Consider the following 17,015-nt stretch of genomic DNA (forward strand, 5'->3'; position numbering starts at 1 on the left):
AAGCGTCCCACCACACAGTTTGCCCGGAAACTGTTTACACTGAGAAACGGAAGGTTAAGCAGGCCACCAGCTGGTGTGGTAGGCTTTCCTGCCAAGGGCCCAGTGAGTAGTGCAAGGCTGTGCCCGTCCTGTTAGCAAGAGGAGGCATCTCTGGCCACAGTGGGCTTCTCCAGACCAGCATTCGGGACCTGCTTTGCTCTCCTCCGCTTGCTCGAGCTTCTCTTCGGGCTCTCGTCGATTTCTTCCACCTGCTCTTCAAAATTGCAGGTGACTCTTCCCCCGGTTACCCTGGTGTTTACAGCCCCTTCACCCCACGGCGGGACAGCCGTCATGCTGGAATCAGTCTGCTCCACTCTGCTTCCTGGGCTATTTCCTTGCATGTGCTTGCATGCTAATTTCCAGTGGAACACTTTCTCTCTCTCTCTCTTTTTTTTCAATGCATGGGCCTCAGGACTCAGGCTCAGTACAGCACTTCGGTGTGCATGACGGAATGGTAAAACGCTCTGGCCAGAGGGAAAGAACATAACCACCAGGAAGCTGAGATCGTATGAGAGGCTCGGAGCATGAGAAATAGGAGGTGTGTGTGTTGCTATGAATTTATTTGGGCATTTGTGACAAATGGTATCAAAACAAGTAGCCCCATGAGGAATTACTGCTGTATTCCTCATGCTGCAGCATTACACAAATTAGTGACTTTAAAAAAAAATAGTTTATTTTTTTATTTATTTGTCAGGATGAGAGAGAGAGAGAACACAAGCTGGCAGAGACAGAGAGAGAAGCAGGCTCTCCGCTGAGCATGGAGCCCAATGTAGGACTCGATCCCAGGACCCTGGGGTCATGACCCAAATCAACCGACCGAGCCATAGGCTTCCCCAGATTAGTGAATCTTGATGTATTTTGAAAGTTGTTAGTCTTGCTGGCTCTGGCCATGATCTACACTAGGCAGTAACTCCAGGTCCTTCAGTGAGATAATTTTTTTTTTTAAGATTTTATTTATTTATTTATTTGACAGAGATCACAAGAAGGCAGAGAGAGAGAGAGAGAGAGAGAGAGAGCAAGCAGGCTCCCCACTGAGCAGAGAGCCCGATGTGGGGCTCGATCCCAGGACCCTGAGATCATGACCTGAGCCGAAGGCAGAGGCTTAACTCACTGAGCCACCCAGGCGCCCCTCAGTGAGATAAATTAACCTATCAGGTCAGAAAGCAAGATGGTTGAGAATGGGCTGGCAATCTGTGAACCACGGGCTGAAAACCATCTATGTCCAGTATTGCAACTTAAAAGGCATGTTTGAGCTGCATATTGGAGCAGGATTTTGCCATTCGGGTGGGGGAGGCAGAGCCTTCTAAGATGGGCTGGCGAACTACAGTTTGAGGGCCAAATCAGGCATACTGCCGGTTTTTGTAAATAAAGTTTTATTTGAATGCAGTCATGCCCGTTTGTTAATGGATTGTCTACAGTTGCTTTTGCTCTATAAAGGCAGAGACTGTATGGTCCCCAAAGCCTAAAATATTTACTGTCTGGCCCTTTACAGAAAAAAAATTATCCTGCCTACTCCTGGTGCTGGGATTAAACGCTTGGGCTATGAATCAACAGCCTGCATTCAAATCTCAGCTCTAGTACTTTTTTTCTGGGTAACCTTGGTTACATACCTATAAAACGGGAATATGAATATTTCTGGGCTGCTGGGTTATTATGAGTCATCTTAATGAAAGCCTTCCAGAGGTCTTCCCATATGCTTGATGCCCTAGATTATTTATAACCGTGCTAGATCTTTTCTGTTGTTATAAAAATTAAACATCCAAAATATTTGAGGAATTTGGGCAGCCTCCCTTCCTGTTCCAGGAATAAAAGATCCTGGACTATTTGCAGCATTTTTTTCAGTATATTTGATGTGGATTAATGGAGTTGTGGCAGCTTAGGAAGGGTCCACTGGTGTGTCTTTGCTGCATGTGGGATATCATTTTGGTTGGAGACTAAAAAATTCAGGTATACAGGTAAACTCTAGGAGACAAAAAATTGGGATGATAGGATCATGCTTCACTATGGTCTCTAAAGAGTCAGATCAAGGATTAGAGGAATTAATAAGAGAATATTTTCCAGGGATTGATGTGGATTCTGGCATCAATTATGTAAGTCTGGGAATGGGGAGACTTGGCCAGACAGCGGTTCCTGGGAAGTAGATCTGGGGCTTCTAGCTGGCCACAAGCTCAATTTGAGCCAGATGTATACAGCTGCCAAGGACACCATCTTAGCTTGCATTTACAGAGCCAGTGTATGCATCGTGGATTCAAGGAAGGTAAAGCAAGAAAACCGTTTTAAATGAGCTCGACAGGCACGTCCGGAGCAGGAAGGTAAGTTATGGAGACAAATCACACATTTGAATGGAGGTGTTGCCAAAGTTTGTAGGCTGAGGGGGAGTGGGGGGTAGTCAGGTTGTTGAGTCATCTGGGAACTGTCAGAATGAGGAATGCCTGCAAGTTCTAGATGGTTCCCAGGAAAAGAGATGACCACAAGGGAAGAGACAGCTTTTCCAAAGCTCTAAGGCCGTCTTACTATCTCGTGTGTGTGTGTGTGTGTGTGTGTGTGTGTGTTTCCAAGCCTTAGGGAAATCAATGTGAGGTACTCATTTTTGAGTGTATCATCTCGGCTCACAGTTTCCCCACCCCTCCCCCGTGCCCCTCACTCCACAGTTGCCAGGGAGGCGGCTTCCCGGAAGCCATATTTGTTCCTCACCACTGGCCTTCCTGTTGACAGCTGATGGGCCGAGGGATGGATGGCTGCTGGAGGCCAGGACAATCGGATTGTCTCCCTGGGGAATGTGAGATCTGCCCTGAGGCACAGTCAGTCTGCGTCTCCAGAGAACTCGATCTGTGATGTGGAAATCTGGGGCCCGTGAGCAGCCGTTTGCTCTCATGACAATGGAGTAGCTAAGAAAATCAACCACAGAAAAGAATGAGGCAGAGATACCGAGAAGCAGAGGTCTTGCCTGGATGGCCGAATTTTTTTCGGCCTCCCATTTCGTGGTTTCGGTTCTTCTAAAGCCTGACTGCCTTCCTGGACACGGGCTCATGGCTTATCTTTATATCCTGGTGATAATTCCCCCTTTTTGCTTATGCTAGGTCAACCGGGTTTCTGCATTTGTAATTAAAAGTGTTTTGTTTTTTGTTTTTTTTAATAAATTTTTTTTAAAAAGATTTTTATTTATTTATTTGACAGAGAGAGAGAGAGTGTGTCAGTGAGCACACAAGCAGGAGGAGCTACAGCCAGGGGGAGAGAGAGAAGCAGACTCCCCGCTGAGCAGGGTGCCCGATGCGGGGCTCCATCCCAGGATCCTGGGATCATGACCTGAGCTGAAGGCAGACGCTTCACTGACTGAGCCACCCAGGCGCCCCTATAAATAAAAGTATCTTAAGTCTTTCAGAGGGCAGCAGAGAATAGCTCAGTGTATGGGCGACATAATGGTAGATCTTGTCCAACCGCTGAAAGAGTAGCCTTGGGAAGGGAACAATATGTCTGTTTCTGGGATCATTCAGATGGAAGCTGGACGACCCTATAACTGGGAGCCACTTGAAGCTGAACTGGGTTGGACTTGGGTTTCAGAAGGATTTGGCATTGACTCTGGGCCCTGCACTTTCTAGCTGCGGGACAGGAGGGCAACGTTCTTCCCCTTTACCGCGCCTCCTTCTGGACGATGGGGAGAACAGGCGTATCTTCGAGAACGGGGACGATGTGTCAGTTTCCGATTGCTGCTGTAAGAACCTGCCCCCAAATTAGCGGCTTAAAACAGAACAGATTTATTCTTTTATGGTTCTGGAGGTCAGAAGTCCAACATGGGCTTTCCTGGGTGAAGGCCAAGGTGTTGGCAGGGCGGTGTCCCTCTGGAGGCTCTGGAGGAAAACCCAAACCCACTTCCTTGGCTTTTCCTGCGTCTAGAGGCCATGTGCATTCCTTGACTTGTGGCCCCTCTCTCCGCCTGCAGAGCGCCCCTCTTCAACCCCTCTTCTGTCTCACGCCTGCTCTGACACTGACCTCCCGCCTCCCCCTTTCACTGACAAGGACCCCATGATTACCCTGGACCCGCCTGCATCATCAAAGGTAATCTCTCCCTGGAACTCCCTGGAACCCAGTCTCTTCGGCAGCATCACGTTGGCTGCACCAGGTACCCCATTCGCAGGTTCCAGGGATTAGGATGTGACCATCTTTAGGGAGCCACTTTCCAACTTCCTCCACCTAACAGCACAAAAAGCTAACCTTTATTGAAAGCTGTCTGTGCCTCAGGTCCAGGGCTACGCACTTTCAGGCAAGTGATCCTGTTGACGGGTCCCCACAGCTCCAAAAGATAGACTCAGAAAGGTAAAATCATCCGCCCTGAGGCAGGCAGCTAGGAAGCAGTGATGCCAAAAACCAGGCAGGACTCATCGTCTCCCTCCAGAGCCCTCTCTCTCACCCACCGGTGAGGAATGGCAAACCCACAGGTCTTACTGCAGCCGAGCAGAGTCTGTGGTAAGCCAGAGAGGACTGGGGCGATCTTACAGGGATGGTGGCTCCGTAGACCCAGCCCATAGGCGCGGGTTTTCCAACAGATGGCATACGTTGGGATTATTCATGTGAAATGCCCCCATTTTGAAATGCTGGAAACCAATTCAAATATTTATTTATTTGTTTATTTATTAAGATTTAATTTATTTATTTGACAGAGAGTGAGAGATCACAAATAGGCAACTCGAGAGGGTCCGCTGGACTCGATCCCAGGACCCTGAGATTATGACCTGAGCTGAAGGCAGAGGCTTCACCCCACTGAGCCACTCAGGTGCCCCCAATTCAAATATTTAAAAAAAAAACCTTTATGCAACCACATAATATAGCCTGATGGGTTCATCTCACTTTACACTACCAATTTAAACTATGATACTCTACTCTTCTTCTTAACATTTGAAGATACGTGACTCATCCTAATGGCAAACGGTTATTTGGGATTTATTATATACTTGGCATGATGCTACCTGCTTTACTGTCCTATCTTATTCACTAGTATGTTCTTGGTTAAGAATTGAACTCCCTAGCTGGGAAATTATTTTTATTTTTTTATAGGATTTTTCTTGGCGCGTGTAAGACTCCTATGAAGGGTAAAGAGTAGAGGTTCGGTTGATCTTGGTATCCAAACCTGGCTCCGGCATTTAAGTCACTGTGTGATGGTGGGCTGGTGAATGCAGCTGTCCAAGGCTACCTCTTCGTCTCTAGAGTTTGTTCATAGTTTTCTGGTAAGGTTTCTGTGATGCCATGATCATAACTAGAAGCGCTTTCCACAGCACCATACAAATATTACTTACCATTCATAGATAATTCGCCCAACGAGCATAATCAGCAGGTCAACCCAGAGACTGTGGCCTCTCTTGTAAATAAAAGCTTGAGATTGGATGCCAATTTTTAGCCGGAAAGAGTCTCACATCGGGTCTCGGGGCTGTAGAGGAGCCTGACTTCACCGTTCCAACTGCCTCAGAGCCAAGATGGACACTTGCTGACTGGGAGCAGCTATGGTTCTACCTCGGAGTCATGGGCATTACCTTCTTGAGTTCCTAAGTCATTGTCAAGATCTGCTTTCTACGCTGGAGGCAAATCCAAAATGGCAGCGAAGGCTGGGTCTCAGGGCTTCGGGGTGCTACTGTAGATCCGTCGCTAGTCAGATGGGCTTAGGACTCCTTTGAGACTCCATTTCTCATCTGGCAAATGGGGCACATTGGATGAGTTCAGGCAATCGACAATCTATTCTGTTACTTTTAAAAAATGGGCTAAGTAGACAGGGTAATTCCTTACCAATGTATCTTAGGACTTTTTGTATTTTCTTTTAGATTTTATTTATTTATTTGACAGAGAGTGAGAGAGAGAGAGAGAGAGAGAGAGAGAGAGAGAGAACACAAGCAGGGGGAACAGCAGGCAGAGGGAGAGGAAGAAGTAGGCTCCCAGAAGAGCAGGAAGCCTGACTCGGGGCTTGATCCCAAGACCCCGAGATCATGACCTAAGCTGAAAGCAGATGCTTAACGGCTGAGCCACCCAGGTGCCCCTTTCTGTATTTTCTTAAGTGGTTTCTGTTTTGGGGAATAGAATGGTGGATATCAGGGGCTGGCGGGAGGCAGCAGTGACAGGACAGGAGAGATGCTCTCTGAGGATACAAACCTGCAACTACTAGAGAAATGAATCCTGGAGTCTATTGCACAGTGCAGTGATTACAGACAACAACACTGTTATAAACACCAAACTTCCTAGGAGGCTAGGTCTTCATTATTCCCACCACAAAGGAGCCATGGTAATTTTGGGGGGTAATGGAGGTGTTAGCTAACGCTACAATGGCAATCATGCATGCAATGTATACATTTATCAAGTCAAAAAGTTGCACACTGTAAAGTTATACAAGGTTCCATGGCAGATACATTTCCATTTTAAAAAAGGTTTGTGTTTTTTAAAAGATTTTATTTATTTACTTGAGAGAGATCGAGAGCACGACCAGGGGCAGGGGCAGAGGGACCAGAAGACTCCCCAGTGAGCAGGAAGCCCGACACCCCACGGGGCTCGATCTCAGGACCCTGAGGTTATGAGCCGAAGTCAGATGCTTAACCGACTGATCCTCCCTGGCGCCCTCCAAAAACAGTTTCTGATTCGAAGGTATCTGGACGCCAGAAAAAAATACGAACAAAACTTTCATAATATTTGTATTTTAAGAATTAAAAGTTTAAGCCTAAGAGTTAAAACAGGTGAAAATGAAGTTTCCCTTCCTCTCTTGGTCACGGTCTCCTTGTTCCCATCTTCAGAGGAGACCACGGTTACTGGGTCCTGGTCTGTTCTTCCAGAGATGTTCTAGGCCAATGGTTCCAAACCAGCAGACGATGTTGACTCTGGGGGGCAATTTTTGACTCTGGGGGCGTTTGGCGGAATCTGGAGACATTTCTGTTTGTCACAGCTGAGGGAGGGGTGCCCCTGGCCTCTGGTGGGTAGAAGCCAGAGATCTTACAACAGCGCAGGACCGCTCCCCGTAGCAGAGAATTGTCTGGCCGCAAACACCACCAGTGCTGAGATTCAGGATTCTTGCTGTATGTGTATTAGCAAATACAAGCGACACACACAGACACCTGCACACACATGCCCTTGCCATGTACAAACTGTGGATAAGACCATACACTTGACTTTGTCTTGTCTTTGTCCCTTTGCTCTGGAGAAGTACCTGCACATACAGATCCTTACAAACTACAGAATATTCTGCTGGATAGATGGGTCATTCATTTCCTCAGTCCCCTATTGAGACACATTTACATTGTTTCCAGCTTCCGCAAATGAACAATATTGCTATAGTAATGTAGAGACTTACTGAATCGTTTTCTTATATGCCTGGAACTAATATAACACTGTATGTTAATTATGCTTCAATAAAAAATTGCTGTGATTATTCCTTTTTTCAAAAAAAAAGATTTTATTTATTTATTTGAGAGAGAGAGAGAGAGAGAAGGAGCAGGGGGCAGGGGGATGGGCAGAGTCAGAGGGAGAAGTCTCACCACTGAGCAAGGAGCCCAATGACTTGGGGCTCAATCCCAGGACCCTGAGATCATAACCCAAGTTGACAGCAGACGCTGAACGGACTGAGCCACCCAGGTGTCCCTCTGATTAATCTTGTTCACATATGCTCATATACTCATGTATACTTGTCTGATAATTCCTCCAACTGATATAACCGGGTCAAATAGCACGTGGCTTTAAAATGCTGCTAGGATGGGGCACCTGGGTGGCTCAGTGGGTTAAAGCCTCTGCCTTCGGCTCAGGTCATGAACCCAGGGTCCTAGGATCGAGCCCCTCATAGGGCTCTCTGCTCCACGGGGAGCCTGCTTCCTCCTCTCTCTGTCTGCCTCTCTGCCTATTTGTGATCTCTGTCTGTCATATAAATAAAATCTTTAAAAAAATAAATAAATAAAATAAAATGTTTCTAGGTGTTACCAAAGGTCCTCCCAAAACACTAATTTACATTCTCACCTACAAGGAGAGACTGCAGCTTGCTGACACCTTTCCCAACAGAATATGGTCCTTCTGTCCTTTAGCTGATCTAAATTTAAGTAATTACATACACTTTGAAAAATATATCTTATTTTTAAGTGATCTCTACATTCAACGTGGGGCTCGAACTCACAACCCAGAGCTTAGGAGTCGCACGCTCTTCCAACAGAGCCGGCCGGGCACCCCGGTAATTACATACTTTGAACTGAGTGTAATTTCCAACCATTCATTTTTCAACAAATATTTGTTCTTTGTGTCAGACACTGGGGCGGGGTCAGGAAGGGGAGAATAAATCCTGGGGTCACCCTACTCTCAGTGTACAAGTGACAAGCCAAGACACAGTTTATAGCACAGGACAATCAATTCTGTGAATTAGGCTGGCACAGAAAGACACTGCCAGCCTTTTGTTTCCCTGTGGGCCCTGGGTGTGTCCAAGCTCCTAATTTGTCAAAAAAAAGAGGGGGGGGGCTGGAAAATAGATTTTTATGCGACAGCTCCTCATTTTGAAATGCTGGCAAGAAATTCAAATAATTTAAAACCATTGTGAGGGTCGAAGAAATCAGATCTGAAGGATGGGTCCAGCCGAAGCGCGGACAGCGTTCACCTCTCGCGTTCAATGCTGTTGCTGCTTCTCGAGGAGTCGAATGAATGCCAAACCTCCCGCCGCAGACAAGGGGGCTGTGCGATATGTTTGCAAGCAGCCTTGTTTTATAGGGAGAAATCTTCAGACGTGGAATTGCTCAGGAAAATAAAATAAAAGGTTTCAAGGCATTTGGTACACACGGCCAAGCTGGTTCCCAGAAAATGATGCTAATTTACATTTCTCCCCTCAGTAACAAGAGCGTTTTCTCCTCTGTACTCTTGCCAGCACTGGGTATTAACAATGAAGACTTTCTTCTGCCAGTTTTACGGTTAAAAATATTCTCATTGTTAGATTACTTTATTATTTATGATATTCTCTGTTGAAATGAAAATACTGACGTTACCAGGGGCTGGCAAATATGTTGAACTGAAACACTCATACGCCATTGGTAGGAACGTAAAATGGAAAATAGTTTGTCAGTTTCTTAAAACGTCGAACATACACCCAATCTATGATCCAGCCAGTCCACGCTTAGAGAAGAGAAAGTATCCGTCGATAAGGAGGCTTGTGTATAAATGTTTATAGTGACTATAATTGCAGTAGCCCCAAACTGAAAATAACCCACATGTCCATCAACAGGTGAATGGGTTAGGCAACTATGGTCGAGCCACACAATGGCATCCTGCCCGGCAAGAAAAAGGAATGACCAGATGGTACATGTGATAATAAGGATGAATCTCAAAATTGTTACGCTGAAAGGTGCCAGACCAAAAAAAAAAAAAAAAAAGGTATATATCGTTTGATTCCACCTATATAAAATTCTAGAACGTAAACACTAATCTGCAGTGACAGAAAGCAGATTTGGTTGTCTGATGATAGGGGGTCGGGAGGAGAGGAAGGGGAAGGATTATAAAAAAAACTTTAGGGGATGAATGATATGCTCACTAAATTAATTGGGGGTGATGGTTTCACAGGTATATACATAGGACAGAAAATAGCAAGTTATACCTTTTCAATAAGCACAGTGTATTGCAAGTCAAGTATATACCACTAAGCCTTTTTAAAAAATCCCACCGATATTACAACAGAGGCTCCTGGCTGGCTCAGTCAGTAGATCATGTGATGCTCGGTCTCAGAGCTGTGAGTTCAAGCCCCATACTGGGCACAGAGTTTATGTTAAAAAAAAAATTACAACATTCTTGTTCTTACTTGAATTACTACTATCGATGCTGTTGGTTACTAAGCAGGAATACCGAGTATGGTCAGGCTGGCTGTGAACAATCCCATTCTGGGGGAGCAGCCCACGTAGACTAGAGTGCCAGCACCGCCTCCCCCACCTGGAGGCCCGTGATTGATGTAGCTGCATTCCTTGACCGGCCGCCTCTACTTCTCTGTATGAGTGTTGCCTTTAAAAAAAATCACCTATGAGTTCTCTTTACATATTAAGGCTATTAAATGAGTGTCTGTCAGACGAGTTGCAAAGAAGATGTTCTCCAGCTTCACAATTTGGAGCTGAGTTTTGATGCTGGCAAGCCAGTGACATTTACTTCTTATCTGATAAATGATTTCTTGGCAAAGGCTGCCCGGTGAATTCCTTCGTTGGCACCTATGATCACTGCTTCAGCACTTGTTGTTTTAGAAACAGGTTTGTCCAGCAACTTGTGTTTGTCATCTTCCTGGTGATTTCTTTGATCGAGGTGCTGTTGGCGTTCAGGTCAGATGCATGAGATTTTGATGGACGTTTGGAGCGACTCACCAAAAAATCGCCTCTTCATAAAATCATGGCTGGGAGTGCCTCTCCTTTTTTTTTTTTTTTTTTTTTAAGATTTTGTTTATTTATTTGCAAAAGAGAGAGAGGGAGCAAGAGTGCACAAACAGGGGGGGAGCAGGAGGCAGAGGGAGAGGCAGGCTCCCCGCTGAGCAAGGAGCCCCACATGGGACTCGATCTGAGAACTGTGGGATCATGACCTGAGCTGAAGGTAGATGCTTAACTGACTGAGCCACCCAGCTGTCCCATTCCTTTCCTTTTTTCTCCTTCTTCTCTTCCTTTTATTTCAGTTACGGAGGCGGCCAGCATTTACTGAGGGCTCACCCCTCCTCCCCCATGCCTGTCCCTGCCCTGGGACTCAGAGCTTAGGAGTCTCCCACATTGAATCCTTGTAGCCCTGGGAGTTAGATACAGTTGGCTCCATTTTTTCAGATAAGAGAACGAACTTTCCGAAGAAGAAACAAAATCTGATCCAGGATCACAGAGGGAGTAGGTGAAGAAACGGAGTTTTGACTCCTATTGGTCAGACTTCAAAACTCAAACCGCCTGCCGCTCATCACTCTGGGTTTCAGTGAGTTGCCTACGAGCTTGTCTTTGTTTGTCTTCAAAAAGGTAAAAAGACGTGAAAAGAAGGTCAAGAGGTAAAGAGGTAAAGACGCACTTCGTCCCTTAACTCTGGTTACAAACCCGAGATTTTGTGCACAGTGGGCCGTGAGATCTGCGGGACTGAGCGGGAAACATAACGGTTGGTGTGGGCTGGGGTGAGGGGGCGGGGAGAGGAGGTGCTTCTCAAACGTGTTCACTTCGGTTCCACCCACCGACATATAATGGATCAAAAAGTGATAGGACAATAGGCTCATTTTGTCACACGCTCCTTTAACAGTCAGATCATACATGATAACGAGAGAGCGGAGTTTCTCAACATCAGCACTGTTGACCTTCTGGCAGCTCAGAGGCTGCCGGGGCTGGGGTGGGGGGCTGGCTGTCCTCTGCCTCGTAAGAGGTTCAGCAGCATTCCTGGTCTCTACCCACTGGACAGCCCTGTTGTGACAACCAGCTATGTCTGCAGACATTGCCAAATCTCCCCTGGGGAGGGAACACCACCCCCACCCCTCCCCAGTTAAGAACCACTAGTCTATGATTAATAAAAGCTTACCAATGACTTCCAGAGCTCCAAAGAAATATCTTTAGATTACAAGGCCAGTAAAAACATGCTGGGACATTTATTCCTCTCTCTTATTTTCCCACTAGCAGAGCTTCCTAGTGGAAGCTTAATGTTTGGGGAGCACACTTAGAAGTCTCGGGAAATGTTTACTTAAACATTATTACTTATTACTTATTTACTTAAACATTATTACTTATTATTATTACTTATCCCCGATTAAAAGAAAACATTTTTATCATCCTTCCCTCATTGCAAGTGATACTTACTGAACTCAGAACATTTGCCCATCTCAGTGCTAAGTCCCTCAATGCCTGTGATCTCATTTGAATACTCACAGCTTTTTACAATGGGCATAGACATCACCCCCATTTGCTTGAGGAGGACACAGAGATCCAAGAAGGTTACGTAACTTCTCCAGGGTCACTCAGAAAGACCCCAGTTTGTGTTACCCTGGCGTTCCTTCTCCATACTGATTTCCAAAATTAATGTCCCTTCAAAGCAGGGCAGTAAAACATCTAAAAACAAAAGGAAGAAAACAAAATCATGGCTAATATTACCATTTAGCAACTACCAGTGTTGACATTTTGTTATGAATTATGCAGTCTTTTTTAAAAACATGGGTACTCTAGAAAAGACGAGACATGCTTTTCTCTCGACAGTTGGGAAAACTTTTCCATTATGATGTTTGTTATTGTTCATTAGCATGTGAAAGGACTAGATCACATTTTAGTGGGGGAACTTTTTGCTTTAGATTGATTTATTTATTTCAGAGAGAGAGAGAGAGAGAGAGAGATGAGCGGAGGAGCAGAGAGCGGGAGAGAGAATCTTGAGCAGGTTCTGCACTGAGCACAGAGCCCGATATGGGGCTTGATATCACGACCCTGAGGTCATCACCCTGAGGTCATGACTGGAACTGAAACCAAGAGACAGATGCTTACCTGACTGTGCCACCAGGTGCCCTTCTGGTGGAGGACTTTTAAACAGTCTCCCATTGTTAGAATTTCTGGATGTGTTTTTTTCTCCCTCCCCCCTCTCTCTCTCCCTCTCTCTCCCCTTCCCCCTCTCCTTGCTTCCTTCCCGCTCCCCTCTTCCTTCCTCTTCTGTGTTATTTACTCAAGAAAAATTCCTAGCAGGTGAACGCTGGAGTAGTAATTATCATATTTTTAAGTCTGATACAAGCTGTCAAACTGCATTCCCACCAAAGGGTGTATCGATTTATGTTCTACCGGTGTTGTGTGGATGGATATATTTGTTTCTTCCAAGAAACTCAGGGCTTTTAACTCAACACACACCTATCTTGCCCATATAACAGAGGAAATCATAGTTGGATTTTATTTACATTTCTTTGCAGACTAGTGAGTTTGAAATTTGTTTATGAAACATACAAGAAATGTACACGCTTCAAAGGAAGCAGTCGGGCAGCGAGCGGTGGTGAGAGACAGAGTTCCGAAATATGAGGCCTATTCAGACCGATTTCAAGGAAAAAAAAAATCCTGTAGACTCAGGATGTTAACATGTATATTTAATTCTACAACATACATGCCCGGCAACGTCAGAGAACTTACATTTCTAGTTCTTAAAAAAACCCAAAGATCAAAGCGAGTTTATGAATCAATACAAACAAAACCCTGAAGACTGTTCAACCCAAATTAGCAGCAGTGATTTAATATGGTGGATGGAAAGCTGCGAGGAAGTCCCATCTCGCAATCCCTGTAGGCAGGACTGACTCTGCGGAGCCTGGCTCAGCCCGCCCACCACTTTTCTCCCTCGGAACCAGAGAGAAACAAAGGCTTCCTGGGGCACAAATCCTTCCTGGACACGTTCAGCCTGCCTCTCTTTTCTTCCCATTCAACCCACAAATAAAGCCATATAACTCGGGGCCAGTCATTGTAAACCCAAGAGTCGGAGGGAGCAGGATGCTCTGTTAGAATACAGAGAGATTATTTTTAGATTGTTTGTAAAAGAGAGCAGAACATGTAAACTATCTCCTTAGAGGCGACTCCAAAACCTCACTTTGCGAAACACTGAAAGCATCCAGAGGGAGCACCAGACACGCTGGGAGCAAGTCGGAGCCACGGTTCTCTTGTGTGTGAAGTGGAGCAAACAGCCGCTCCGTCACGGGATTGGAGAGAATGGAGCAGAAATAATGCACACGGGCTGCTCAAAAACACACCAACTATTATTAAAGCCTGTTCTCAGGGCCTCGGTTGGTTTCCAAGGGATTTTAAAATAACTTAGACTATGTTATCTTTACAGGAAAAAAAAAATGTTGCATTCTGCAACAGGATGATGAGTTACAAATGGGGGGGGGGGAAGCCCCAAAGCAAAGATCCACAATCCATGATCCCAGCTTTGCCCCTTGAGCCACTCTTGGTGGTTCTCCGACAGAATGCTTCGTTTCCGCTGCTCGCATTGAATCTGAGCTCAGAAATACTTTGGGTCTCCCTGAGCAAAGGCCTGGACGCATTCTGAGCGATTCTCTAATTATTGGCTCTTCGGCAGCATAAATACCAGGAACCTGATTCTCAACTTTCTGTGTGAGGTCTGAGTCCTGCAGAAGCCTCCCTGTGGATCTTTCCTCTTCTTCCTGCCATCTGACTCCGGGACTCCGGGATGGCATCTAAGCCTCCCCCTGCCAGCAACCTCCCAGGAAAAGAGAGCGGGTCTCCCTCGACTCAAATCCCCATAACCCCAGTTAGCGGTTAGCTGCAGTGAACTTACAAGCACATTTTGTCGATGTTTCCTGTGTGTCCCTTGAAAATGTAAATGAATTATCTTTCTTTCTGTTACAGCCAGATCAGGTGAGGACACGATGGAGGAAGCTTACGGCTTCTCCCCCCGCAAGAATGCTTCTTCAATGCTGTGACTCAGGGAACATCATGTTTACAGTGAAACCCTGTCAGTTCTTCCAAACCTTTCTTCAAAAACCTTTGGGAGCTTGGCTTTATTATTAATTATTACTATGATTATTATTATTATTAATCGGGGTCCAATTTGCCTACAGTGAATTGCAAGGATTTCAAGTACAGTTTTATGAGTTTCAACAAATGTCTGCAACCTTAGAACCACCTCCCTAATCGGTATAGAACCTTCCATCCCTCCTGTATGCTCCTTTATGCTTCTTTCCAGCAATAATATGCCCATCCCTGTGGTTTTGATTTCTATTCCCAGAGCTCAGATGTACCAATTCCAAATCTTCATAGAAATGGGACCAGACAGGGATGCCTGGGTGGCTCAGGGGGTTAAAGTCCTTGCCTTCGGCTCAGGTTGTGATCTCAGGGTCCTGGGATCGAGCCCCTCATCAAGTTCTCTGCTCAGTGAGGGGTCTGCTTCTCCCCATCTCTCTGCCTGCCTCTGCCTGCTTGTGATCTCTCTCTGTCAAATAAATAAATAAGAATCTTTAAAAAAAAAAAAAAAAAGAAATGGGACCAGACAAAATGTGTATACTCTTGTGTCTGGCTTCTTTCAATATTATCATGTTTTTGAGATTCATTCATTCATTCATTCTAAGTTCATTTTAAAACTATTTCTGGGTCATGGATGTACAGGGCTTTGTTTCTCCACTCACTGTTGGAAGACTTTTATAATTTCTTTTCTAGTGTTTGTCTATGGTGAATACAGCTGGAGTGGATGCATCCGTGTGACTCTTCCTGGAGGGCGTGTCTATTTATTTTCCTTGGGGAAGTATGTGGGAAGGAATTGCTGGGTCATAGGGCAGGTGTGAGTTCTTTGTATGTATCAGGAACTGCCACCTGTTTTCCAATTTGGAACTTACTTGGTTTTGAGATTCCTGATCAAACTGTGTGTCTCATTATCCGGTCTCTAATCAGGCATAGCTTGCTTTTTTTTTTCTTTGTCTGGGCAGAGCAATTGCAAAGAAACAGGTGCATCTCTTCGCCCCTCCCTATATCCACACCCTTGGCAATATGGTTTTGGTAGTGCCTTCCTTTAAGAGCTGGAGTCTATCTCCCACTCCTTGAATATCAGTCAGGTTCGTTGGTTGGACCCACACAGTGCAGTGGAAATCGCAGTCTTCCAGAAAGTGGAGGAGGCTTCATCCGTGGAAGTCTGCTACTGCCACATGCACAAGCCTGGGACAGCCCGCTGCGGGATGAGGGGTGCACGGAATGGGCTCAGCTGTCCCAGCTGAAGCAATCGTGGATGACCTACTCTGCAGCCAACAGATGTCCTAGCAGCAGAGAGAGCCCGCTCTCCACTCAACTCCTGGGTGACTACGAAAGCACAAGTGAGCTCGATTTTGGAGAGAAGAACCCTTTGGCTCAACCCATAGATCCATAAACAATAATAATCATTTATTGTTTTCAGACATTGCGTTTCAGGATGATACATCACATAGCCAATTCCCAACTGACACATTTCATTCTTTCTTTCTTTCTTTCTTTCTTTTTCTTTCTTTTTATGCCCAGAGCTTTTATTTTCTTTTTTGCTTTCTTTTATAATTTAAAAATTTTTTAATAAACATATAATGTATTATTAGCCCCAGGAGTACAGGTCTGTGAATCGCCAGGTTTACACACTTCACAGCACTCCCCATAGCACATACCCTCCCCAGTATCCATAACCCCACCACCCTCTCCCTACCCCCCTCCCCTCCGGCAGCCCTCAGTTTGTTTTGTGAGATTAAGAGTCTCATGGGGCACCTGGGTGGCTCAGTGGGTTAAGCCGCTGCCTTCGGCTCAGGTCATGATCTCGGGGTCCTGGGATCGAGTCCCGCATCGGGCTCTCTGCTCAGCAGGGAGCCTGCTTCCTTCTCTCTCTCTCTCTCTCTGCCTCTCTGCCTACTTGTGATCTCTGTCTGTATAATAAATAAATAAATAAATCTTTAAAAAAAAAAAAGAGTCTCTTATGGTTTGTCTCCCTCCTGATCCCATCTTGTTTCATTTATTCCTTTCCTACCCCCCAAACCGCCCATGTTGCCTCTCCACTTCCTAATATCAGGGAGATCATATGATAGTTGTCTTTCTCTGATTGACTTATTTCACTAAGCCTAATACCCTCTAGTTCCATCCACGTTGTCGCAAATGGCAAGATTTCATTTCTTTTGATGGCTGCATAGTATTCCTATATATATATATATATATATATATATATATATATACCACATCTCTTTATCCATTCATCTGGTGATGGACATCTAGGTTCTTTCCATAGTTTGGCTATTGTGGACATTGCTGCTATAAACATTCGGGTGCATGTGCCCCTTTGGATCACTAGGTTTGTATCTTTAGGGTAAATACCCAGCAGTGCAATTGCTGGGTCGTAGGATAATTCTATTTTCAACTTTTTGAGGAACCTCCATGCCATTTTCCAGAGTGGTTGCACCAGCTTGCATTCTCACCAACCCAACTGACACATTTCTATTAGGACAGGTCTTCACCTGTTCCTTTCCGATTTACTACCCATGGGAACTCAGTCCATTTAGCTAACATTATTGAACCTTA

At 45.4% G+C, this 17,015-nt stretch overlaps 1 long non-coding RNA gene across 5 annotated transcripts; it reads left to right on the forward strand.

The window, feature by feature from the left end:
• The first annotated feature begins 1,899 nt into the window (after window positions 1-1,899).
• On the forward strand, window positions 1,900-15,972 carry LOC132022804 (uncharacterized). 5 transcript variants are annotated; one of them, XR_009405730.1, is made up of 6 exons: window positions 1,914-2,129; window positions 2,266-2,351; window positions 3,980-4,095; window positions 9,260-9,408; window positions 10,821-11,037; window positions 14,346-15,972. It is a non-coding gene; the product is annotated as an uncharacterized LOC132022804 (long non-coding RNA). The 5 variants fall into 5 exon arrangements; XR_009405731.1 differs by having other exon boundaries at window positions 10,821-10,959; XR_009405732.1 differs by lacking the exon at window positions 14,346-15,972 and having other exon boundaries at window positions 1,900-1,986; window positions 10,821-11,117.
• Window positions 15,973-17,015: the final 1,043 nt, after the last annotated feature.

This window comes from Mustela nigripes, chromosome 7, assembly GCF_022355385.1.
Source record: "Mustela nigripes isolate SB6536 chromosome 7, MUSNIG.SB6536, whole genome shotgun sequence".
NCBI lineage: Eukaryota > Metazoa > Chordata > Mammalia > Carnivora > Mustelidae > Mustela > Mustela nigripes.